We start from the raw sequence: 26113 nt of genomic DNA, 5'->3' as shown, positions 1-26113 counted from the left end.
TTATATATATATATTTTAGTAACATAGTACTATATTTAGTAACATTTTCCTACCTGAATTATCATTATTTCATACTGAACCTTTTAGCCATTAAATGAATCAAATGAACATGAAACACACACATCTGTTAAATATTACAGAGTAATCTTGTATGAAAGCGCTGAGCACAAATAACACTATTTCATAATATAAATGTGCAAAATATTCAAATTATTGACCAGAGACTTCCTACTATGGGTCATTCCACAGAGAAGACCAGCGTCTATATTTTTGTTTTGTGTCTTTTCCAGTTGGAACCTTAACACAGATAGGAAAAGCCTTCACGAAGCAGATCAAAAAACCTGCCTGCCCAAGCCTTATTTCTAAAAGCATCATTTCTGGAGAAGATAGCTTTTGTTGGACTTTGGACTGCATTGACAATCATTCCGAGATGCTCCAAAGACCAGTGTTAATTCATGAAAGAATCCACATCCCCATTTTCCCAGCAAAAGCCCCTGGTACTCAACTGCAGGAGCTGCAACCCTAATTTTCCATCATACCCTCCCCAGCCAAATTCCTACAGCTCTGCACCACCCCCAGAAACTCAGCTGGAGGGAAAGCGGAAGTCATACACTGCAGGTGAATGTGGTGGACCGCTCATCACTAGGACAGAGAACCCCAGAAGCAAAGGATGTGGGCATTCCAGTTGGAATTTGGAATAAACTTTCCCATGGAAACAGTGATGCAGACAGAACAAGGGTGTCCTGTAAAGGTATTAATTGGCTTATGAAGCTTCTATATTTTAGTAATTTTTGTTCAGTAACATGCTACCGGGTTATAAGCATTCTTTAGCTAAGCACTTATCACTGTAAAAGTGGAATGGAACTGAGCACCTGCATTTGTGGAGAGACTCACATGAGATCAGTGCTTCAGTAAGGAATTCCAGTCAGATCACATTATTAGCAGGTGCCATATTGGTGAATCTGCCTGCTTACTAAAATTTATTTGTAATCTCAGAAATCAGTACTGGAGCTTTCGTGGTTATTCAAGGGTATATTCAGAACAATAAAAGCCTGAGCTGAGCCACATTCCCAGCTGAGGCTGACCTGGGTACCACTCTGCCTTTCCATTTCTAGCTCTCATACTGTCATTAAATGCCCTTTTATCAGTCTGTGTATCGCCATGTTCCTTTGCACTTTTGGCCGGTGATTTCACAGTTTAGAACGATCGCTAAATATAGGCTGAAGCACTGTCTTGTGTTTCTGCAGCAAGAAGGCTAAGATATGATGATAAGAGAAAAAGATACTAGATGAACTTCTTCCAAGCATGTGTTATAATGTTGCCAGCCGTGAGTTTAAAGTTAATGTATTCACAATTTACATTAAATGTCTTTAAACAGAAAAACAAGTAACATAAAGTTATATATTAATTGGTTCACAAAAATGTAACCAGAGGCTCATAGGAAACTATTTTCTGTAGGAAAAATAGTTCAATATTCTCTATTGAGTATTCCTGCTGACTTTATAGAACATAAGTCCTGTGAATAATGACAAGTGTCTGTGTATTTTAGAAGACTATAATCTTCTTTGTGTTGGCAGCTATTAAGCTGTCAAGCAAACACCATTACTAGGACACTAGAAGCACGCACACAGGTAGCTTATGACCAATTTTAATATTCTAGGAGATACTGCACAGCAAGATAAGGCTGCTGATATCCCACAGCAGAGAAACTGGCTAGACTGTTAAACTTACCAGTTGGGAATGGGAAGGGTTATGGAAAAGGGACATAATGCCTATAAAATATCCTGCTGAACTGTAGGATACAAACTACAGCCTTTTTTTTTTTTTTTTCCACCCCGCCTACAGCCTTTTGAAAAATATGTTCTCTATATACAATAACAAACATATGCTAGCCCTTTAATGCATCTTTGAGGAAGCTAGAAGTAGTGCTGGATACACAATTTTAAGTGTTGTCAGGGCCAATACAGAACAGGTGAAAAAATTTCACAGTCTTGTATTTCTTTCTCCATGTGAAAAGTCTTCTGTTAATCCAACTCTTCTGAAGATAGGTTCTATAATTTTTTTTAGATATGCTTAAATCATAAGATTTCTTCTTCGATGGCATGTTTTTAAAATTTGTAAGTCTAACCAATCTGTGTATATTAATTATTAAATCAAATAAGCCCATGTTCTTTTCTTTACTGTTCATCATCCTCAGGTGACAACATTCAAATACATCCACTGATTTATCACTGTCAAAATATTAAATACTCAAGTGACTATTCTGCAATTATAGCAATTATCATAATTGGCATCTGTGCTTACTGTAATCCAGGAACAGTGTACTGAGTCTCATTTATCCCTCATAATTTACTGAGCTACACAACATTAACCTCTTTTTAAAGGTAAGAAAAGTGATTCTCATACAGCTAAACTAACTTTTTAAGGTCTTAAATCTAGTAGTTTAGATACACATTTGAAATTTAGTTGAATAAAGAAAATAAAGAACAGATAAGCCAGCCTTCTCCATAAGGATTAAAGAACCTAAATATATGCTTTCATTATTATTGCTCGGAAGTAGTAGAGATTGGACTCAGGGCCATTCCACTGAGCTAAATCCCCAGCCCTTTCTGCTGGTATTGACGGCCATCTACCACCACCCTGGACTCAAACATGTGCTTTTAAAATGTCCCAAACTACCCTAAAAAACTGCACCTATGATTTCTTGGAAATTTGTTATCAATAAACAGTATGTACAAATGTGCCATTCTAGAAGAAACAAAAGAAACAAACTAACTACACGATGCTAACAAACTAAAGTTTTAATTACAATAAACATACCTCAGAATGAGCGTCTGATGATCAGGTTTGTTTTTCAGGGCCAATACATTTTCTAATTTGGGAAAATTATAATCAGGCTTACTTCTGGAATCCTAAATAAGATGTTTGAACATAGATGATTATTTGCCCTCCTGCCTTAAACAAAAAAGCAATTCTAAGAGAGTTCTTACACTTTTTGTGAGTTCAAACAATTTGAATTTACTCTGTTAAATAACCCTTTGTCAATGCAATGTCGATTAATGGAAACAGCATGTCTTGTCTTTTTAAAGTGTACAGTGCAGGGTTTATGGCATGTGTATGAATTAAAAAAGCATTTTTTTGTGTAGGAATAAAAATTCTAACTTTTAAAATTTATAAACTTTTATACAGAAGGGAAAATCAACAACAATGAGAATTTCTGGAAACAACAATAGAATCTAAAATAAAATCATTTTAGGTTATTATATCAGGCAATGAAGAATAGTCAACAAACTCACAAATTTTAAACAGACATTAGAAAAAAAAATCCATATTTAAAAATTTCTACTATGGTTAGTATAAAGCATGCTATAATATAAATTTATTTTCATAAGAATAATCATCTCTAACATTTTTTCCTTAAAACAAATGTTTAAATAAACAAAACTTTAGTTTTCTATTCAGCATCAAATTTAGTGCTAAAAAATTCTCAACCTTCAGTTAAGTTTATTTCAAAGCTCATCTCTAGACAGATTACTGACAATTCTATTCTCCTAAACCATGTGCAATGTTAAATGCATATCCATGACTTGGAAATGAGACTTCTCCACACCCAGAGGTGTTAAAAACATTCATGGAACAGGATCAAAAACCTTTTGGGAGCACGGTAGTTTGCAGACCAAATAAAGGATGACACTTATTCCTAAATTAACAATTTGGGTAAATTTTGACCTGTTAAAGTTTTGAGTAGAAATACAGATTTTATGTAATAGTTGTAATTCAAGAAAAAAACAAAATCTTTATAATTTAGCAAAGAGAAGGTTTGTATTTCTAAGCTATATTGGTACATAAATATTTCAAAGGCAAAATAAAATAATTTTGTGAGGAAATAATCATAAAGCAAATATACATAAATGAAGAAACTATGAGCCCGTGACTGCTGGGTCAAAGTTGTTGCTAGACTATAAAACTTTACCCAGTTAAATTTTAAGACTTAATGAGAAGAACAGAGAACAGTTTTAATGTTTCTTAAAATTTCATTATTATATTTATTCAGTTGAGAAAGAACTAAATATCTCAATAACATGAAAGCTAGAAATTATACTTAGCAAAACTAGCCTCTCATGATCCCTAAGAATCTTTGTTAAATTGGAATTATTTCAGTTTACTGACACAATTTAAAAAAGCATTCATTGAAACAGTTTGAAAAAGAAGTACGTTTTCCTTTCATCTTTAAGGGTCAAGAATAATTTTGCTTATCCTATTTGTTTTCTGAGGAAAATCGAAGTCATTAAATATTTAAATCTCTAGACTGAAATTAAAAACTAAGTGTATCCTTTGGTGATATTTTAATGAAATAGGTATTTTCCATTTTAATTAAGTGTTGATAGACTAATTATTTAGTTGTTATTCTCTTTAAAGACCTACAGTTTGCTGCTCTACAGTTAGGAGAGTCTGGGACTTCCAAGCTAAACAATGCTACATTGACTTATGGGCATTCAGTATTACTAGAGAAAAGAGATGCAAAGTTTGAGATATGCACTGTGAAATCTGAGTTCAAGGAATCTGACAGGTATTGTTATTATCATTGGTGATGCCGAATGAAGTGGTACTCTGACAACTGCCTATTCATAGAGACAACTGCCTATTTATAGAATTGAGCTACATCTAGTTCCTGCCTTGATGGAAACCGCAGTACTAGGTGAAGATGGATGGGTCTTGTTTGTGAGCAGTCAGACTGAATGAAGAAAGCACACACCTAACCTAGAGTACATGAACAATACGAGTTACTCAATGTAAGGTATGGCTTCTGCATCAACTAACTGTTTAAAACCCCAATACACTTTCCAAATTTAACTGCTTTTACAAAGGGGGAAACCTATCGATTTCTCTGTTTAAGAATATACATTTCCATTTCATTAATATACCCACAGTATGTTAGGATCTCATCAAGTCCTACATTTTCAAGTAGAGAGCAAAGCTCAAGCTCTGGCAAAGTTGCCTGGAGGAGAAATATCACCCCATGGAAAGAAATGGGCTAAGAAATGTGGCCAAAGCTTATGCTACCAGCTACTAAAATAAAATCTCTGTCCTACTTTACTGAGTTACAAGGTATGGGCACAAATAGCTGTCTAAATAAGTGACTATTTACACAGGAATGGATTGGGAATAGCATTAGAATAGGATGTATGCCTAGCAGATGAGTAAATGGGATTTAAATAATTTTAATCTACATACGTTACTGTGAAATTAAGACTTTTTAAGTGTGATCAATTTTCACAAGTTGAACATACCCATGTAATCACTTCCGAGGTCTAGAAGAATCCACTCCTAGTCCCAACTGCCACCCCTGCGGCAACCACTATTCTGGTCTATCATACAGACTAGTCTTGCCTGCTTTTGAACTCTATATAACTGGACTCTATTGTATAATGGTGTCCAGTTTTGTTGGTTTAATAATTTTGCTGAACTTTGTCCATGTGCTGTGCACAGCAATAGTTCATTCTTTCTCAGTGCAGGAGAGGGTTGTATTTGTATGAATGTACTGTGATTTATTCACCCATTTTAATGCTGATATGCATTCTTAAAGTTAAGCTACTTTGAGCACTGGGTACCTAGGTATGAAATTTGCTAACTGATCTCACAGCCTCACCATTCTGCCTTGTTCCTTTCACATCAACTTTGCACATTATAGCTACAGTAAAATCTTTTTCAAATACAAATCGATTCCATACTCCTGCTTAGACATCCAATGGCTAATTCCTTCAGAAAAAAATCCAAACTCCTCGGACTGCTAATGTACTTACTGACAGAGTGGGTACACTACATGTGCCCACAGAATCACATTACTGCACAGGACGCTGACAGGTATATATTTAACTGGAGGAAAAGCACAGTCACAATGAGAAATCATCAGCGTGAACTCAGGTGATAAAAGTGACATTTAAATATTTTAAGTTCAGTAAAATCCTGCAGTATTGACTTAAACTCCCAGAATAAGCATTAAGTCTTATCAGTATGATGCAGCTATGAATATTATTTACCACACTGTAAGGTTATTAAATATGTTCTAATGAAATAACTAAGGAAGGAATGCTATCTTTCTAATGTATATCTGTGGTTTCCACACAGCTGTAAGTGTTAACTGAAACAATTTTATTGATATTATTTTTAAAATACCCAGTGAAACGAAATGCTCAAGTAAACCATACCTATGAAAGAGTGAATGGAAACATAATTACAAAGTAATGGTTATTGCAGCTTGTAAATGGGAAAAAAATCTATACAGTAGAAAATTCTCTTAATATAGTTGTTTCCTAACACCTTATCACTTAAGTGAAGCTTTTTCCTCCCTAAAAATGAATTAAAGTACATCAACTGTAACTCATCAAGAGGAAAGACATGCTCTACCCTACAAACTTAGGGTTTAAATAAAAAGAATGTAAGGAATCTAAGGTCAAAACAAAGGAACTGATAAAGTAAACATTGTACACTTTCCAAACCATTTTCGGATCTGGCTTACAAATTACCTATCTGTATAACTTGCCTACTAAGATTAGGAAGACAAACAGACCTGCAGACAGGCCTAAAGTGAATATCAACTCCCTCCACCCCATTTCTTGGCTTGGGAACACACAGCATACACAACACAGGCACTCTGTCCAATTCTTCCTTCAAGTGTGTTATCTGCTTACTCAGTCGACACAACATTAAAATGCTGTTTTTCCCTTGGACAAAAAGAAAACTAACCTTTTTTGATATATAACTAAATTATTTTTTAAAAAGAGCTATGTCGAATACAGACAAAAAATGCTCCACAATATATTCAGGGGAGACAGATTCAGTAAATCATTACATTTAATACTTGGAAAGAAATCACATAGTGTAAAACTGTGCAAATCATGGTCTAACAAAACAAACTCAAATATTGATGTTAGTTCAGTACAAATGGACTCAGTGCTCAGGAAACAAAAATTCACAGTCCTGTAAGTGTCAGCAGCTACCTTACTATTAAAATGGAATTAAGGATTCCTGTCTGAAGTCAGTTTTTCAGAGGAGGCGGGGCAGGGAAGGGGGACTGCAGGAGACTTCAGCACTGCAGCAGGGGATGGAGGTTTCAGTCAAGAGGTGCCCACTACACTAAGCTGGTCAACTGCAGCACTGAAGGAGATGTGGCTTATACAAACAAGATTCCCAAATGCTCTGACACAAATTCATCAGAAAAACCACTGCCTAACCAACCTATTTCTCCCCTTCAAATTTCAGACCAACATGCTTTCTCTCACGCCTTCTCTCCTTCAACAAAGATGCCTTCATTACTCTCCTTTGGTGCCCTCATGCCCAATATCCTCCCACCACATACTTGACAAGCCAGTTATAGTATGTAAGTTCTCCCGCTGCTCAAAATGAACTTAACAGTGCCAGAATGACTAACTGTATGAAGTTACTGAATTTTTTTTAGTTCAAGTCCAAGAAAAATGTTATTTGTGCTTAATTAGTAATCCCAAAATCTTATGCTGAGATAAACAATTTCATACTTTTTAAAAAAAATTAAGTTTATTGGTACATTTTAGGTATACATAATGATCACATTTATCATAGGGAATTTGTACCTGTACATGATATATCTTGTTATTTTTTCCAATTCCCCTTCCTTCCCTTCAACCCCTTCACCCCTCCTTACTTACAAAAGCTTTGTTTCCATTTCTTCCTTCTCTTTTCATTTTTTTCCCTTTCCCTTCTTTCCTTTTCCCCATTACCACCCTGGTTCCCTGACCCATTTGAACGTTTTCTTCCTGTTTCACAATATCTATTATACATTTTGGTCCTCATTTGTTTTCAGTTTCTCACACTAGAGAAACAATGCGGTATTTACACGTGTGTCCAATTTGTTTCACTTACGGAGTATGGTCTCAAGGAACATCCATTTAGCTATAAATGTCTCAAGTTTATCTTTCTTTATGGCTGAGTAGTCCTCCATTTTATAAAAAATGACATATTTTTAATCCACTAGCTGACTGATGGGAATTTGGGCTGTTTCCAAGATTTAGCTATTACAAACTGTGCCACCATAAACATAGGTGTGCATATATCACTGTGGTACTATGCTTTTCTTTTGGGAAGATACCAAGAAGGGGAATAGTTACGTCAAATGAAATCTCTAGTTTTATTTTTTTGAGGAATCTCCATACTGATTTCCAGAGAGGTTGCACCAGTCTGCACTCCCACCAACAATGAAGAAGGGTTCTTTTTTCCCACAGCTCCACCAGAATTTGTTATTGGTTGATTTCTTTATACGAGCCATTACTTTCAAATGTGAGATGGAAACTTAGAGTTGTTTTCATTTGCATCTCTCCAATGAATAGTGATGTTGAACATTTTTTCATATTATTTATTTGCTGGTTCTACTTCTTTATCTGAGAAGTATCTATTCATTTCAGATTCCCATTTATGGATTGGGTCTTTAAATTGGGGGGGTCTGATTTTTTTGGGTTCTTTATATATTCTAGATAATCCTTACCTGATGAATAGCCAGCAAAAATTGTTTTCCACATTGTGAGTTGTCTCTTCACTCCATTGGTGGTCTCTCTTGCTGTGCAAAAGCTTTTTAATAAGATGAGATCCCACTGTTCTTTTTGATAGTTCCTGTGATTTCTTTTTTTTTTTTGTACCAGGGATTGAATTCAGGACCTTGAGCTTGTGAAGCAGGCAGTGGCACCACTGAGCTAAATCCCCGGCCCTACAGAGGTTTTGTTTATAAAGTCTTTGTCTACACCAATGTCTTCAAGACATTGTCTATCTGATTTATCTTCCAGTATACTAAGTATTTATGTTTTAATATTTAGATCTTTGATCCATTTCAATTTTAGTTTATGCATTGTGAAAGATAATGGGTCTAGTTTTATTCTTTGCCAAGTTGAATCCCAATTTATCCAGTATCAATTATGAAAGAGGTTGTCCTTCCTCCAGTGAAGGTGTTTGGCTCCTTTGCCAAAGATAAGGTGGCTGAATATGTCTTTAGTAGTTTTTGCATCTTCTAATCTGTTCCACTGATTCTTGGGTTTGTTTTTTTGTCAGTACCATGCTGTTTTTAATCACAGTAGCTTTGCAGTGTGATTTCAAATTGGCGATTGTGACTCCCCCTTCCTTGCCTTTGTTGCCTAGAAATGCTTTTGCTATTCTAGGTCTCTTCTGGTTCCAAATGAATTTTAGGGTTGTTTTCTCTATTCTGTGAGACATGCTGTTGGAATTTTGACTGGGATTTTTTAAAGTTATCTCTTTAAACAGAGGGAGTGGCTGAAGCAGAGCTAGTGTAGAGAGGGTGTCCTATAGTGATTATTGGAAGTCAAGAGCTTAGATGCTGCTCAGATAGGATCACATCCCAATGCCATGCAGAGAGAGAGAGAGGGGAGAGAGATCACTCTTACAGGCAAACGTCTGTAGACTCTCTTAAGAAGCCCTGAGTAAATTACGTGTTGCAGTATCTGAAAGTAAACACATGAAGTGGGCTCCATGGTTGACTTCCCACTCTGATTTCCTTCCTTTTTCCTCTGTGGTTACACAGTGGCTGCACATGATCAGCACTATGTGACTCACTCTCTGATGGCATCCGAGGAAGTCCGCTTTGACTTTCAGCCAACACCTGGCATCAGCCTCCGAGCTCCAATCCATATAATTTATAGATACATTTGTGAGCCCTTTCCCCGGTAGTTTGTGCATTGCTTCACGAATATAAAGACTTTCTGATTTGTCTCTGCAACCTCATGGCTCCACGGGCTGCCATCCTTCACCATCCCATGAAACCCCCAGCACATATGACCTTATCTGTAGGAGATGACAATATTAGCTGGTGGGCACCTGGTACCTCCTGAGATGGCAGAGCCTGTGCTAGGGCTTTTCTATGTACTGTATTTGCCATTCATCAAAACTCAATTATTATTTCACTTTTACAGATGATGAAACTACTGATGCACAGAGAAGTTCAATAACTTGCCCAAGGTTACACAGTTGATAAGAGGTAAATTCAAACCTCGGCAGTTTGGATTGAGAGTCTATGACTTTACACACTGCTACAAAAGTCTTTTGATGTTAGTGTGTCCAGAGGAGAATCTATGATATGTGCCTGTGTTAAATCTCTCTCACTGTCCACAAATTCCTCCTTTTATCTAACTGAAATCCTCTATGCCTTAGATTAAGCCTCTGGCGTTTCCTTGGTACAAAGAATAGCATTAAATCTGATTAACAATTTTGGAAATATGGTCACTTTCACTATATTGATTCTGCCTACCCAAGAACAAGGGACGTCTTTCCATTTCCTAATATTCTCTTTGATCCCTTTTTTCAGAGTACTGTAGTTTTCAATATAAAGGTCTTTTACTTCCTGTTAGATTGATTCCTAGGTTGATGCTATTGAAGATATTAAAATTCTAACTAACTCAGTGTCATTAAATGCAAATTGAAGATGTAATTAAAAACCAAAAACAGAAAATCCTAATATTCCTAGTAATCCTGGTATTCCTGACAGATTCACTACTGAATTCTACAAGAAATTTAGAGAAGACCTAATGCTGCTACTTCTCAAATTCTTTAATGAAATACTCCCAAATTCATTCCTGAAAGCAAGCATCACCCTGATTCCAAAACTGGAGAAGGATCCAACCAAAAAAGAGAACTATAGGCCTAATTTCCTAAAGAACACAGATGCAGATATCCTCAACAAGATGCTGGCCAACAGAATGCAGCAGATCTTCAAGAAGGTTATACACTAGACCTAGTGGGATTTATCCAAAGGATACTGGGATGGTTCAACTTACGCAAATCAATAAATGTAATACACTATATGAACAGAACCATGGACAAAAAACATATGATCATCTCAATAGATGCAGTAAAAGCATTTGACGATGTCCAACACCAATTCACGATAAAAAACCCTACAGAAAATTGTAAGATGGTCTAACTCAACCTGATAAAAGCCATCTATGACAAACCAACAACCAACATAATACTAAATGAGCAAAAACTGAAAACTTTTACTCTAAAATCAGGAACAAGACAAGCAGTTCCACTGTCACCACTCTTGTTCAATATAGTTCTGGAAACATTAGCCATGCAATTAGACTAGATAAAGAAAGAAAAGGAATAAGGATAGAAAAGGAAGAACTTAAATTGTCATTATTTGTAGATGACATGATACTATACATGAAGACCCTAAAAAGTCCATCAAAATTTTAGGCCAGGGATTAGCTCAGTGGTTCTGCCAACTGCCTCAAAAGTGCAAGGTCTGGTACCAAAAAAAGAGAAAAGAAAATTTTAAAAAGGGGAGAACTGGGAATGTAGCTCACTGCAAAGACCCTGGGTTCAATACCCAATACCATGGAAAAAAAACAAAAAGCAAAACAAAAAAGCTAACCAAAACTGTTAGAAAAATTACTGTAGATAAACCAAGATATAAAAAGAAAAAAAAATCAACTTATTACTTAGATACTACTTAATCATACATTATAACATATACTTTAATACTTTCACAATGGGGCTGTAATTCATATCTCCTTGCCAGGTAGCTCGACTCACCGGTGGTATATGGATGACTGTCCCATTGGGCAACTTTTTTAAAACTTTATTACTAAAAAGACTGATAAGGTGATTGGATCCCTTTGTACCACTAGTGGTTCAAGCTGCTCCATGGGACAATCATGCACGTATCCCTGGTGGGTCAAGCCAGTGTGAACGTGTTAAAAATATCCCAATTCTCTGGTCTATATTAAAAACTAGTTTCATACTTACCTTGGTTCGTTTTGAAAAAAAAAAAAAACTTGTATTAAAAAAAGGTGTCCAGATAGTCTATATATGAAACTTTCCAAAAATTAAAAATTGAACAACTATCACATTTCCTGTAATAGTTGAATAGAAATTTTTATTGAATAATTTTATATTTATTTCTTAGTAAGAATTTCTCAGCTCAAGAAATAAACAAAAAATTAGATTGAGAGGCTGATATATATCTTTTCACCTTGTTTCCTTCCTATTTCTCCCTTCTGCTTATTAATAGAAAGTAACTTAACAGACTAAGGAAAATAATTCTGATCTATAAGTCACTGAAACACAAATGGTCTATCACCAAGCTAAAGTTACTCTTTTTAAAAAATTACTCCCTCATTGACTTTATCTCAATAATTCTTTATTACTGCTATTATTACATGCATCTGAAAGGATGTGAACTTGCAGGACCTGAATGGATCTAAATCACCTAGGCCAGAGTTTCTTCGTGTTGTCTAATGCTAAAACCACGGAGAGACGACATATCACTTTCAAGAACATAGTGATGAATGAAAATAATCGTGGTTGGCTTTGGGGAGGCAAAAGGCAGGAGCAGGGGGAGGTGTGCCAAATCCCTGAGCACCCAGGGCTAGGACGCAATAGCTTCGTGGTCTCCCTAGGATTTTTATAATTCTTATGGCTTCCAAAAAGTAAAACTCATTTTCCCAGCAGGAATGATCCAGCAAACAATCTGTGAAAGAACTCATTATGCTTTTCTTATCCTTCAACATTTACTTCCCATATTTAAAAACTAAAGAACCTCCTGCTTACATCTTTACTAAAGTGAAGGGGGAAGGGAAGGAATTAAACAAGTGCCGGGTAAGATTCAAACTCAACAAAGCTACTTATTTCACCTTTTCTGTGTAATGTGCCTTTTAAAATTCGTGATGTTTGATTAGGAAGTTTTTAAAAGTTCATCTTACTCAAAACCATCATATAGTAGATTCACCTTAGAGCTGTAGACTCATTCTGACTGGCCTTTTACTTTTACCTTCTAAGTACTTTCTGTTGGCCATGACATTTTGGTTTTAATTCCTACAGACAATAGTTAGCATTAAAAAAATATGAATTTTGAGATTTATGGCAGTTACTCTTGGTGTTTCCTTATAAATTTGCCTGTAAACATTAATGGCATCTTTCTACTTGTCCAGTACAACTGATAGCCAATTATTAACCCTTAGAGGCATGGGTGTTAATGATTTCCTTCTCCAGGCGGCACCAAGGCACTGACCCTATTCTGTGTGGACCGACGTTTCCAGATGCTGAGGTAAGAGGTAATTATCGTCTGCACAGTACAAATGACCTGGAGACTTTGAAAGGTCAGCTAACTTGATATAAAACAGATCCTACACAAGGAGCAGAAGCCTGCCTTGATTCCAGAGTCTTCCCTCCTAAACTTACCTGGTGGGTACCAGGCAAATTTGCATATTAAATGCAAAGAAATGATCATCTACAAAGAAACACACTTTTAAAAAAGTTTAATACATGGTGGCTTATTACTTTTTATGAAGACAAGTAGTATTCACATCCAATTTAATTAGGATTAGTTCTCTTTTTTCCCCCTCTAAAATATCAATCTGAACAATTAATGTTATTTTTCTAGAGAACTATCTAACTTCTGGAAAACTTTAATATTCTTTAGGACAAAAGACAACAATAGCTTATCAAGTTTTGACAAATAATATAAAGGAAAAATATAAAATGATATGGAAGATCTCACTACTTCTGTCATTTTAAACTGTGAAAACAAAAAATGCTATATAAACAATTTGCAAGTTTTCTGTTATGACCTGAAAAAAATCACAATTTTTACTTAGCACTTCAATATTAAAGCTGGGAGTGTAGCTGAGTGGTAGAGCACACGCTTAGTCCTGGGTTCAATCACACAAAAAAGCAAAACAAAAGAGAACAAAACAAAACAATTAAAGGAGTTATGCCATATTCTGTAATGACCTGAGAACTGGCATCACAGTATGGGTGAGAAACTGGTCTCTTAACTAATTTCATTCAGTCTCATTATGAAGTATCAATAGTTCAACTGAACTCTCATGCGACACCTAAACCATTTTTATTTTTTGCTAAAAGGGAAAAGTTACAACTGAAAGATGGCTATATATCTCATATTTAGTTGGTGCTTCAAGGCAGACAGGTTTGCTTCAAAGCAAGATCACACAAAATTACTCTCGGCAGTACATCTGTGTTTGGATAAGAAGTTTTTTTCTTTTAACTCATTATGTAATAACTTAGCTTCAGTAGTAAAAGACTCCAGATGTTTACTCTAACAACTTTCATAGACACACAAGATTAATGTCAGACACATAATCACTGGTTTTGGATCATGGCCAAAGCCTGTTTATATGCTGTTTAATTACATTGGCACTCCAGGCATTTCAAACATCAACAGAATTCTCAGCTGATACTCCCATGTAGGACCCTGTATTGAGAGGTAAAGAACTTGGATGCTGTATACTGTGATGCAACTTATCTAGTTCATTTTACTTTTAATGGATTTGGAAGTTTTATGGATTGAAATTCTTTTAGGTTATAACTAGCAGGTAAACATAAACTGCCAAAAACACTTTCCTCAGAATTATTTGCTGCACACAAGTGAAGTAATTTCCAAATTCTTTTTATTATTATTCTCCTTTCTAAATATTCCTGTGTCCCCAGGGATTTATCTAAGCCCTAAAAGATTCCCAAGAGTCCTAGAACTTGACTTGGGTTATACTTCTCTAAACAAATAATACTAGAAATTTGTTTTGTATAAAACTCCCAAAGTTCTTGGCCTAGGTAATTTTGAATTTTGACTTTCCCAAATATAACATTTCACATTTCAAGGCCATGTTAGTCAATATTTCTCTTGGGATATGGGAAGTTTTCTTTATTTATTGTAGGCTGCTCACATCCACATACATACTTAAACTAAACACACAGAAACTTACTTCACTGACATAAGCAACATGTGATGCCGAGAAACTTAAGATGTCTGCGCAAAACTGGAACTCCTTTCTAAGTAAAACACATAGGTAGATGAATCCACTGAAACATCTCAGATTATCTGGGAAAGTTTCAGTAATGATAGAAATGTTTGTAGTTTTGTATTTGTGACTGCTATTGAAATGAAACACTCTTCTTCAGCTTTTCCAGTTCTATTCTGGTCCCTCAGCTCCCACTTAACAAGTACCATTAGAGGTAGGCAGGCATCTTCTAGTCCTTTATTTTAAAATCTATTTACTGTTCTTACTGCCAACGGCAATAGTTCAAAATATTCATTATTGTAGGCCCCCATAATTTTGCAGCTACGTATGCCTCTCTGCAGTTTGCCTGACACAGTGCCCCCAAATTCTACCCTGTGCTCAGCTTGGCTTGAACCCTGTTATGTACTGCTAACCCACGTGTTTAATGGGTGGCAGATCCAGTTCAAGACCTTTGTCCTGGCTTGACCCCACCAGGATGAGGAACAGTGGCGAAAGAGTCAAAATACATTTGAAAATCCAAGTAGTTGACACAGTTAAAGAAAATGAAAATAATAATCATTAAAAAATGTAGTGTCTTGGGATGGTGAAGATCTACAGGTAGGGTAATTGCTAAAATCAAAAGTACAGTAATCCAGAAATCCAGTACAACATAACTCCTCAAATTTAACCCTCAATCAAGGACTAGACATTGTAATGCTGGCAAACTCAAAACAATACAGAAAAGAGCCCATAATTTTAAAATTTTGTATTAATGACTGGCAGAGTATTGTATCCTTCCATACAACTCAAAAAAAGAGGAGAAAGGTCTATGAGTAAATTAATTTGACCCCAAGCTACTAATTATGAGTTTACTAGACTTTTGACTTTGGAATTATATCCATAAAACATTTTCATTTTTACTAAAACTATCAACAGTCAAGCTGGTCAGAAATCAAACATTTAAGAAGCACATTATCTCTTATTATACCAATTTAGTATTTCTCTGATCATCTTGAAAGGGTTGACAAGTCACAACTGCCTATTTCAGTAAATAAGGAATAGTCAGGCTCATTTATTTACATAGCTGCCAGTGCTAGAGTGTGAAAGTTAAGTAGTTAGACCAGAAACCATATAGCTTACAAAGCCTAAAAAATTTATTATCTGGCTCTTTATAGAAGAGTTTGTAGGCCTCTGAGTAGGTGACAATATGGAAAGGTCACCCTAATGGTCCTGGTCCTAGAGCAGCTGATACCTTGAATGCACAAGCAACAAGAAGGGTAGCTCTGGGATGGGTTTTATGTTCTACCTTGAGCACAGATGATGTTATGGTTTGTGTCTAGATGTCCCTCCAAAGCCTCATGAAGTCATAGGTGGCTAATCTAGAGTGTGAGATGCTGGGATTAAGGGTGTGTGACTACTAAATTAATCCACGGATTGGTTTGGCATAGTTCTGGGTGTGAGTGCTACCCACTCTGAGGGAAGGTACCTCAGATAGAATATAAGCAGACAGAAAAAAAAGCTGCCACTGCCACTTGGTATTTGCCACTCATTGCTTTCTGCCTGCATGCTTTTGCTGACTCTGTGATGCTCCTCTGCCATGCTACTGGTACTGCCTTGCAGGCAGCCAATTATGGACTGAAACTTCTACAAACTGCAAGCCAAAGTAAACTTTTCCTTCTTTAACTTTGGGTGCTGGGCATTATTTTTCTCAGCAACAAGAAAATGAAGACAGATGATGTTCCTAAAGTGCTTTTATTAGTAAATAATATTTTTAAAGTATAAAATGATTAAAATACTGTGGTTACTTTTCATTTTTAAGATGTCTGCAAACATAGTGGTTAGATGTGTGCTTTCTGCATACCCTATAGTATTAGTATTGCAGAGAAGGTCTGGACTTTACAGTTCACCTGTGTGGTAAGGATATGACAGTAAAATACATGTAATATTGAGTAATTTGCACATTCCTTTTGTAATCACCTACAGAATATGTGTATTGTTTAATTACTGTAGGGCATTAAGATATTACATTGCTATAGGAATACATTAAAATAGTAACTACACAATTATAGGATTAAGATGGCTTAGATTATCAGATTAGTAGTCCAAAGACATGATTAAACAGTCTGCTCTTTCTTTGTGTTATAACTTGCATATACTTTGTATATATAAAACTAAACTTGAAAACCATCCATTTGTTTGTATTACAGGAAGGAAGTCCTAACCTTGATCCCAACATAACTCTGGAACAACGTATTTATTAACATCAAATTTTAGATAAAAATACAAAGTCAGAAATATCTGTTCAGTTTGTAAGAGAAATAAATACTATTCACTCAAATAATATAGTTTTCTACTGTATTTACTACTAGTATGCTTTTCTACTACATTTAGGGTAAACTGGGAGTTTCTGTTTCACTTCAAACAGTTCCTCACTTTGCCCATTCCACCAGTAACAGCACCACAGAGCACAGGCTGTGATAACAGTTCTGTCCATGACACACACAAACTGAATACTGGATTACAAAAGAACATAGTTCACCTTAACTGGACAAGTAATTTTTAAAAAGTCTTCCTAATGAAGCCTATGGAACATTTTTTTTTAAACAAATACAAACAAGTGGATGGGATTCACTTTTGGACCTCACACTTCCTCTACTTGGGATTGTAAATCATGAAAAACAACTAGATTTACATTGTCACAGAAAAACCTTGAAATCCACAGCTCATGAACCAAACAGGTTTCCTTTCTCCTGAATAAAACATCCTTTGGATCTTGAGGAAAAACCCTAAAAATTTTGTCATTTAGTGTAATTGTAACAACTTACTATACCACATATCAGTTATGTTTTAGGAATTAAATTAAAATCAACTTGAGACAAATTTAGATGTTTTGTAGCATAATCTATAACCCAAGAGAAGGAAACCTTATCCTCTTACCTCATTTTTATTTTCATTTTTTATAAATAGTATAGGACTCTATGTAAATTGTCTTAATCTTTTTAAAACAAAGTGGGGCACAAATAACTGAACTAGTAAAAACTGACATAAAATTGATGATCTAGGTGCCATTTATTGACCAGCTAAATAAATTAAGGATGAATTTATCAGAGGAAACAACCTATAAATCTATTGGTTAGACAGATGATTCAAATATAAGCAATAGTAAAGCATATAATCAGACAATATAGTCTGAGATAGTTTCTTTAACCAGTAGGTAAAATTGTTTTTCTAACTAGAATAGTAAAACTTTATACCCAGAGAAATTTTAATTGTTAAAAAAAAAATATTTCGGACCTGAAATCAGGTCCAGTCATGAATACAGGGCACAGCTGATGAGTAAAAAAAAAAGCTGTAGCATACAAGCATGGTGACAAAAATACTGATTTATTCAAATGAGTATACATTACATTATAAAAAGTGACAAGACACGAACACAATTCAAACAGAAATGAAGCTTTGTATTTCGTGAATCTGGGGCCTATGGTTTTAGCCACCAGAGGTCACTCTTCCCCAGGGAGACAAGGCAGGACTTCTGAAGCTCTTTTTGGAATAGTGTGTATTTTGTTGTGTATTTCCAAAGGGATACAATAAAAGACAGATGTGTTGACAACATTTTTCTCTCCTCCCAAAACATATCTGAGGATGGATCTCCCCCTCCCCTTAATGCAGATATCAGAGAAGAGGAGAATCGAAAGCAGTCTGAGAGGCCAAGAGGATGTACTCAACACAGTAATATCAAATGATTTAGGGTAGGAAAGTAGAAACGGTTCTCTGGGAGATGAGACATTCTCAAAGCAGCTGACAATCTAGGGAGAGACAATGGAGACAATTGGAAGAGGTTTCCAGAACTTTTTGTGTATTATAAATGTAATCACTCCTGGGCATTCTTCAGCTAAAGACTGCTATACCATTTTATGCTGTCTTTTCTCAATTAGCACTGCAAGTCGAACCAAAGCTTTTTGTACCAGATTTGTCTGTACGGAAAAAGTAAATTAGGTAGGGCTCCTTCAATCAAACAGGAGAGAAAGAGACCCTTAATTCATCACAGTGCCTTGCACAAAATATACTCAGTGAACGCTTTCCCATCTATCCTGAATCTTACAAAGAACTGAAACTGAAAATTTCGATCCTCTTAGTTAAGGGAGGGCCCAGTTATATTTATTGCCATTTACTCTAGGCACAGGAAGGAGTAAAATTCAAGAGTTATAGTAGTCTTAATAATTTCATGTACATGGCCAAGGGACAATTCAGCATAGACTTCTATGACTACCAAACACTTCTAAAACACAATATTATTTATTCCATGTAGCACCAAAGGAAATTCCAAAGAAAGGGTTTTTAGTAGCAGTTTACTCATTAAATACTTGTTCACAATACACCATTTTGAATTCCAACACACTGGCACATAAGGTTATTACACGTCATTGTATATTTTGGATATCTAACAACTCTTTTTTCCCCCACTACAAAGGCAAAGTATGTTCATTACAAAATACTCAGAAAAAGGCAAAAAAAACTTTGAGAAAATAAAATCACCTATAATCCCACAGATTATGGAGAAAGATGAAGTGCTGAATGAAACATGCTTTAAATACACACAATTTACAGTTTTAACTTTATAGTTCATGTACAGTGGACCCTTGACTTTTGAACTCAATTCATTCTTAGGGCTGTTTGTAACTTGAAGGCTCAGGCTCCTCCTCACAGCCTTTGAAGTCTCTCTCCTGCATACAGGCAGATCTCAGTGTCCTTAGAGAGACACTGGCGCGGGATTTCTCAATTAACTTCACACAGGAAAGGATGATATAATGTTCCTTCCAGAACTCTTTAAGGGTTAAATCTAAACTGAGACCATCTGGAAGCATAAGTGGCTAGCATTTGGCTCATAATTCAAGACTTTGGTCGTAAGTTAAAACTAAGTCTTGTTGTAATCCAAGTTGTTCCTATGTTGGGCCACTTGTAACTTGCGGGTCCACTGTATATCCATCTCTACATTACCTATCATCTGCCTCCTTAACCAATGAAATGATCATGACAGGTTCACCAGGAACTCGGGTGGACCATGTTTCTATGCTGTGTTCCTTAAGCCTAACCGTCAAGTGCACTGGCTTGAAGATTAGTACAGTACACTTCAGGGTGGGGCATCAAGTATTTTGTCCAACAACGGGAAACTAATGGACTGTTTACTTTTTCCTTGTACTCTCTCTGAAGTCTCTGTAGCATTTGCTGACCACTTCTATTTTGCTTCTTGTATCCTCCTTTCACACTTCTCCTGCCCTGGTCATTTCCCCTTTGTCATTATTCTGGGCTGTTCTTTTTCAGGTTAACATTACTGAATTTCCGGCTCCATCTCTAGGCTTCTCATTTCCACCCCTTCTTCCTGGGTAACTAAAGTTGCTTTCCTGCTATCAACTACTATCTATCTGGTTGATGTGCCTAACACCTAATAGATGTTTACAAATGTTAATTTTATTGATGACTAAAAGATTAATAATTTCCAACTGTAATCTCCAGGAAATTCTCAGCTCCCAAGGCCAGAAAAAAAAAAAAATACACAGCAGAAGTTTCTTATCTACCACAGTTGAGACTGGTAATTGGCTGGTTAATGACACAAGTGGGTTAAAGCACTGAATCATAAAAACAAACAAATAAGTGCTTTACATGTTGAACTTTAAGCAAGTAAAGGTCCATTCATTTGGCAATACTTTTAGAATTGAAGAATTCTCTTCATTTAGGGGTCTGTTGACCCATTAGTGTCTGTCTTCCCCAAATCACAGCCATGCTTCTAAATAATCTGTGGTATCCATTTTTGTCTGACTGTTTAACACTTTTACTAAGATACCACTAACCTGCCAATTAAAGTGCACACCCTGGAAGTTTTTAATATGTTCACAAAATTGTGCAACCACAACCACAATCATTCTGGAATATTCTCATTACTCCAAAAAAGAAACTTCTTGCATACTGACACTCATTTCCAATTTCCCACCAAAACGCTAGCCCTAGGCAACCATTATGTCCTTTCTATCCCTCATGATTAGTTTCCCCTTGGAGATTTCATATAAACAAAATCATACAACATGTAATCTTTCATGAAGTTTCTTTTTCTTAGCATTACGTTTTCAAACCTCATCTGTTGTAACAAATAATGTTACTTCATTTCCTCTTATTGCCAAATATTTCACTGCAGAGACAGACCATGTTTTATTATCTGTTCAGGACATTCAGGTTATTTGTACTGTTTGGCATTTATGAATAAACACTGCTATGAACATTCATGTACACTTTTTTACACAGACATAAGTTTTAACTGCCTTTGGGGATACACATGGGAGTAGAATTGCTGGGTGATATTGTAACTCATGATTAAAATTTTAAGGAATTACCAGACTGTTTTTCAAAGTGACTGAACCATTTTACATTTCTACCAGTAGTTTATGACAGTTCTTTTTTTTTTAATTGAATTTATTGGTACATTTTAGGTATACAGTACAGTTACATTCATTACTGGGATCTTGTACCTTTACATGCCAGGTCTTGGTTCTCATTTTTTCCCCTTGTCCCCAACCTCCCTTCACCCCCTCCTCCCCTCCCCACCTTCAAACACTTTAATTCCATTTTTACATTTTCTCATATTTTTTTCCTTTTCCCTTATTCCCCTTTCCCTATCCTTCTCACTGTACGACAGTTCTCTTTTCTTTACAATCTCAACACTTCTTCTTATCTGTTTTTGGTTACAGACAAGTTCATGGGTGTGAAGAGATACTTCAGTTTGCTTCTGAGTTGTGTAACTCTGAAAAACACTGTTAACTAACTTGCCATTGGTCTTTTGCACATCTTATGTGGGTCAACGGCTATCTAGATCCTTGTCTTTTTTTTTAATTGGACTACTTTTTAAGTTACTAAAATGTAAGAGTTCTTATATTGTGTAGAAAATAAAACCCTTATCAAAGAAGTTGCATTCCTTTTTGGTGGTGTAATTCAAACACAATATTAAGTTCTAATGATGTCCAGTTCATATTTTTTTTATTTGTTGCTTGTGTTTTCTGTGTGTCATATCTAAGGAAGCACTAGGTAATTCAAATTCAAGAGGATTTACACCTATACCTCTAATTATACTTCTAATAAGTTTTATAGGTATACGTCTTACATTTAAATCTGTGATCTACTTAATTTTAATACATAATGTGAGAATATATTCTGTCATGTAGAGCTGTTGGATTTTTGTCAAATATCTTTTCTGAATCTATTAAATGATCATGTAATTTTTGTCCTTTATCGACAGGGTATACAAGACTCCACCAAGATAGTGCAGGAAAAGCTCCTGCTACCTACATCTTTATTTTGCCACACGAGGTGACAGTAATACACTTAAGATATATAACAGATGTGATCCTTATATTCATTTTCTTCTGATTACATTTTAGACAGATGTTGTTATGGTATAAATTTTAAGCTGCAGCCCAGAGGGATCTCCAAAGACTCACAGGTTGAAAAACATTATCAATCAATGCATACCCAGAAAAATAAATTCCCCTTTATGAGAGAATTACCTACAATGTTACAGTTAAAATATGATATTAAAAATGAAAACAGTACAATGAAATGATTGCTATCAAATTCAGACATTTAAAAAATAACTCAGTGCTCTTCTGCAAAATAATCTTTTTTCTAGAATTAGAAATAATTTTACAATTCAAGATTTCTTTTAAAACTCAATTTGGTAATATATATGTACATTCCCACATCTCCACATAAGCCTACCCAGGAACCATACTTATATTATTTGCTATTTAGTCTGTTATAGGAGGCATAAAAAATATACATTTTGTTGAACCAAAGCCATTTCTAAGAGTTATGGCTATAATGTAGTGAGACTTTTTTTTAACACACAATTTTATATCCTTTGTATGTACATTAGTGTTGAACCCATTTAGGTAGGCAATCTGGGAAATATACACCTTTTCAAATTTTGCTATTTCTGAAAAGATATTTGAACTCTTTAAAAATTTTTTATGTATCATTTTAATTTAGCTACTAAAAATTGTATTTTAATGATTATTCTTTATTTCAAAAATTCCTAAACTCACTCAAGTAATACCTGAAGACAAGATGGTTATTTCTAATTTTAAAAAGTAAACTTACGATCATGATATTTTTGCTATTACTGAGATAATATTGAAAGAACACAGCATAATAGCGTATACGTTTCCCAGTTTCAGTGTACACGCCCCACTGTAATCAGTAATCGAGTTTGCCCTACTGCAGGACACCAATGGATGGCTATAACCCGAGCTGACCAAATCTCCAGCCACCTTTGTACAAGCTATCCCCGTGCTACCTACAAACCAAAAGACCTCATCTAGGTACCTACTTGATGAGAGGCCAGTGTGTTACCTCACCACTATGGCCACCCTAGGACACGTGGAAGTCAACAGTCTCAATGTGCAATGGGATTTAGGCTAGCTCTTGAGAAGAGGAAGGGGGTTATTGGACAAATGTGAATGTAGCTACTCAAGCTACTCATGAAATTGTTATTCTAAATAACTGACTACAAAGAGGCCAACAGCAGTTCTGTGGGCCAATTACATTTGCAAATACACTGAGAGACTCTTAGCTACCCTTGCTTTGACCTAGTATGTACTCAACTGCTGTCGTTTCTCAGAGTGGCATGGCATCTGAGAACAACACAGGTTCAGCTCCAGTCCCTTTTTTGCTGATTCTATCAACTGTGAATTTCTGGTCTGTGTTCCAAGTTTTCAGAGTTCTGTTATTATAAAAATTTATCATCCTCTAAGAAATTAAAATCATATTTTTTGTTTGTACCAGGACCCATATTTGATTTTATAAAATGTTTTTGGTTTTAGTTTTATTACTTAGAACATGAATTTAGTTTCTGTAAGAAATTTTAAAGTGGAGTTTTAAACATTTTCAATGTCATATACTGTCAAGAAATTTTAAATTAAAAAAATGGATTTGCTTTTAAAAATTAGGCTCTCGAGCTTTTTTCAAAAATATTTTAAAGAAGAAGGACGTCTTCACAGGTGGCCACTCAATAGCTGCATAGCATTTATGTCTATATTCTAATTGATGTGACTAAGAACCATAATGAAATAAAGTAACTCTTAACAAAAATTGTTTTGATATTGACATAGAGGGTCTCATCGATTCATCTCAAGACTATAGATATACTCCAAATAAATTTTTCATTAGAAGTTGAATAACCCAGTATGTCTAACAATTCATATATCTCTTACAGATGTTCTGGTAGAAAGGAAATCAAACTATGGTCAACTATCATAGCATAGCTCACAGGAAAGGGAAAGTGCTTCATGAAGGATCTTTCAGGTTCATATTAATGATTGCGTCTAACCTCCAGCTTCATCCTTTTGGCCTGTTCTAGGAAAGAAGAGGTGGGCTCTTAACTATTTGTCCATGTATAATCATACCCTGTGAAGTTTTGTCAAGAGAGCCCTGGAAAGACCCTGCAGAGGCCAGGACAGGGTTCTATTTTCTAGCATGCTTGTTTAGCAGCTCTTGTAGCATGGGTGGCTTCCCCAGGGTGCAGGTCCTGCAACAAGTGCAGGATTCCTAGGGCCCAGCTCCTGCAGTGTATAAAAGCCAGCAGCAACCATTAATACTCACCTTGGGTAGTCTTTTCTGTGGTGCACCTCTGGTAAGATATTCCCAGTAAAGTATATTGCTGGCAAATCCCATCAACAAGGCACCAAAAGGACTTGTCTGCCACCAAGCAGCCACATCTGCACCCTTTCCAAGGATTTCAGTTCCAAGTGGGGGTTTCTTTGAACATAAGATCTCACACTCAACAGTAGTGGTTATTAAGATCACACTGTATTATACTGTATCTGCTAGCACTATAAATCTTTTAGAGTTCTCTTACCTCTTACTTATCAAGCTCTCCCAATCTGTTATTTCCACAGTCCTTTATATTAAACTTTCCCTGTACAAACTACCATGTGGTTTCTCTCTCCTGGCTGGATTGATCCAGACTGATACACAAGTTCGGTAGATAAGGTTACAGCAGAAAGCACTGTTTTCTGATTTTTCTTTGTGTATTAAAGGAATAAATATCCCTATTTACATTAACAATACTAATGTAATATAAAGACACAAACAACCTCCACGTTTTTGTAGTTAGAAATATTTCATTACCTAGGCACAGTGGCCTGTGCCTATAATCCCAGCATTCCAGGAGGCTGAGGAAGGAGGATTACACATTTTAGCTCAGCAATTTAGTGATTTAAGGAGCCCCTCTCTCAAAAAAAAATTTTTTTTTAAAGGGAGGGGGATGTAGCTCAGTGTGAAAGTTCTGGCTGGGTTCATTCCCCAGTAGAGAAAAAAAAAAAAAGTCACCTAAAACTATCCACATTTTTGTTTCCATATTAGAAAAAAAACATTAAAACAAATATGAATGTTTCCTCACAGTATTACTCTTCTATAGGGGAAAATGTTCCTGTTGAAAGTGTTAAAAATATGAATCAAATACATTCATGAAAAAAGTACTTGCCTAGTTTGCTATAGACAAATAAAAGAATTAGGTCAATTTTTACAAACAATTAGAAATGAAAAGAAAAAAGATCTCAAGTAATGAATGAATATCAGATGATATTTTCATTCTGCCTTGTTAATGTAAGAAAGTTATGTAAAGGAACATTTATAAAACAGGATGGACACAAGTTAAATAGCATTACTGAAGAGAAAGGGCTAGGAGAAAATATTTTCACACCTTATTAAATGGACTGACATGGACAACAGCCAGTAAATGAGTTACTTGATAAACAAAGTCACTTTGAAAGAAGTCTTTGTCAATTTTTAGAAATTTTTTATTTTAATTATAAAATTTAATCTTTTAATTACCTAAAAACAATTTGCCCCTTCAACATACAACCTGTACAGAACTCTGCAATTTATAAAGCTCTTTCTCAAAACCTTTTACATGTAGGTAATGATACCGATTAAAAAGATCCCCCCTCCTTCTCATGTCCTATTTCTAAATTGTGACTTTAGAATAGATAGCAAAAATATGCAAGTTAATGTAATACCATAAGAATAAAATCTGGACAGGAAAATTTTAGTCAAAGACTAATTGGAGGATCTTATAATCTGAAGCCAAGGAGAAACTAATTCTCAAGGCAAAGGACTCCACATAAGAAATATAAACATTATGTATTGTAAACATGTACACACAAAAAAATATTAAACAAAAAAGAAGAGGATCAACAGATGGATGGGGGCAGGGAAGGAATTAAGATGCATTATGTATGTGCACCAATTCCCACAAGGAACTGGTACTACAAACATGTACTAAGAAAAACAGT

General features: G+C 35.4%; 1 protein-coding gene and 1 long non-coding RNA gene across 7 annotated transcripts in view; one reads left to right on the top strand and one right to left on the bottom strand.

The window, feature by feature from the left end:
* Rassf8 (Ras association domain family member 8) overlaps positions 1-26113 on the bottom strand; it is a 62130-nt gene that overhangs the window by 18454 nt on the left and 17563 nt on the right. Inside the window, exons 3-4 of one of the 6 annotated variants that reach the window (XM_010615054.3) lie at positions 24420-24575; positions 2821-2912 (exon numbers count right to left, since the gene is read on the bottom strand). The exons of 1 other annotated variant lie outside the window; for it this stretch is intronic. The gene's annotated coding sequence lies outside the window, so the exon portion shown is untranslated. Of the gene's footprint in view, positions 1-506; positions 566-611; positions 682-2820; positions 2913-24419; positions 24576-26113 lie in introns of those variants that run through there. 4 more of the 6 variants (XM_010615084.3, XM_010615077.3, XM_010615069.3 and 1 more) reach the window with 4 other exon arrangements.
* LOC104855959 lies at positions 699-17021 on the top strand. Its single transcript, XR_778519.1, has 4 exons — positions 699-751; positions 2198-2384; positions 4420-4570; positions 16982-17021. It is a non-coding gene; the product is annotated as an uncharacterized LOC104855959 (long non-coding RNA).

This window comes from Fukomys damarensis, unplaced genomic scaffold, assembly GCF_012274545.1.
Source record: "Fukomys damarensis isolate Sample0158 unplaced genomic scaffold, DMR_v1.0_HiC HiC_scaffold_19, whole genome shotgun sequence".
Classification (NCBI taxonomy): Eukaryota; Metazoa; Chordata; class Mammalia; order Rodentia; family Bathyergidae; genus Fukomys; species Fukomys damarensis.
This window is presented reverse-complemented; position numbering and strand designations above follow the sequence as displayed.